Consider the following 1786-nt stretch of genomic DNA (forward strand, 5'->3'; position numbering starts at 1 on the left):
GGGCAGGATACCGTGTCGTTATGTCTCGGCTCCGGGGCAGTCGGATGCCGTCCGAAGCGGACCGGGGCGTCCTCGAACGTATTGTATCCGACCTCTTCCCTGAGCATCCGCCCTGCGACTGGTCGCAGCTGAGCAACGTTGGAAGCGTCGAGGAGCAACAACAACGGCGGGAATTGCACCGGTAACGGACGACGAGCTGCTGCTCATCGCGAGCCAGATGGCAAATCGCAAAGCACCAGGGCTCGATGGCATCCCGAATGCGGCAGTGAAGACGGCCATCATGTTGTTCCCGGAGGTCTTCCGGGTCCTGTACCAGGACTGCCTGAACCGCGCTTCGTTTCCGGCGCAGTGGAAGAGGCAACGACTGGTGTTGCTGCCGAAGCAGGGGAAGCCTCCGGGAGAGAGCAGCTCGTACCGACCCCTCTGCATGCTCGACGCACTGGGGAAGGTACTTGAGCGCCTCATCCTGAATCGCCTCAATGAACATCTCGAAGAGCCGTCTTCACCCCGACTGTCGGACCGGCAGTTCGGATTTCGTCGAGGGCGGTCGACAGTGAGCGCCATCCAGCGGGTTGTTGAGGCCGGCCGTACCGCCATGTCGTTCCGGCGAACGAACGGCCGGGATAACCGTTTCTTGCTTGTGGTGGCGTTGGACGTGAAGAACGCCTTCAACACGGCCAACTGGCAATCCATTGCCAGCGCCCTTCAGGCAAAAGGTGTTCCCGTCGGCCTCCAACGGATGCTTCGAAGCTACTTCGAGGATCGTGTGCTGTACTTTGACACGAGCGAAGGCCCCGTCGTACGGCATGTAACCGCCGGTGTTCCACAGGGGTCCATCCTGGGCCCAACTCTGTGGAACATCATGTATGACGGGGTGCTGGATGTGCCGCTACCTCCCGACGTCGAAGTCATCGGATACGCGGACGATCTGGCGCTGTTGGTACCTGCTACCACCACGGACGAGGTTCGCGCGAGAGCAGAGGAGGCCGTTGACCAGGTCCAACGTTGGATGCAACAGCACGGTCTGGAGCTGGCCCCAGCCAAGACTGAAGCCGTCCTGATCTCAAGCAAGAAGACTCCGCCGCAGGTGACATTTCGCGTCGGTGACGTGGAAGTCCAGTCTTCTAGGAGCATCAGGTACTTGGGCGTGCAGCTCCAAGATCACCTGAAATGGCGAGATCACGTCACGAAAGTCTCCGAAAAGGCGTCGCGTGTGGTGGCAGCTGTAACGCGCCTCATGCAGAATCACAGCGGCCCCAGGACGGCCAAGTCAAGGCTGCTGGCGTGTGTGGCAGAATCGGTGTTGCGGTATGCTGCTCCCGTCTGGGCTGAGGCAACTCAGGTGCGAGAGTGCCGACGGATGCTGCAACGAGTTCAGCGAAAAGCAGCCATCAGGGTGGCACGGGCATTCCGTACCGTCAGGTATGAGACGGCCACCCTACTCGCTGGACTCGTACCGATATGCCACCTCATCAACGAGGATGCTCGGGTTCACCAACAACTCCTTGCTCCAGACCGTGCTGCAACGAGGGAGGACATCCGGGCGACGGAGCGGCAGAACACCATCGACTGCTGGCAGGAGGAATGGGATGCCGACGCACTGCAACAGGATGCTAGCCGGCACACGCGGTGGACGCACCGTGTAATTCCATCGGTCGGCGACTGGCAGTCTAGGAAACATGGAGATATGACTTTCCATCTGGCACAGGTTTTGTCCGGACACGGATTTTTCCGTGACTACTTGTGCCACAATGGATTCACGTCGTCCCCAGACTGCCAGTTGTGC

Source organism: Anopheles arabiensis (assembly GCF_016920715.1).
Source record: "Anopheles arabiensis isolate DONGOLA chromosome X unlocalized genomic scaffold, AaraD3 X_pericentromeric_contig0003, whole genome shotgun sequence".
Classification (NCBI taxonomy): Eukaryota; Metazoa; Arthropoda; class Insecta; order Diptera; family Culicidae; genus Anopheles; species Anopheles arabiensis.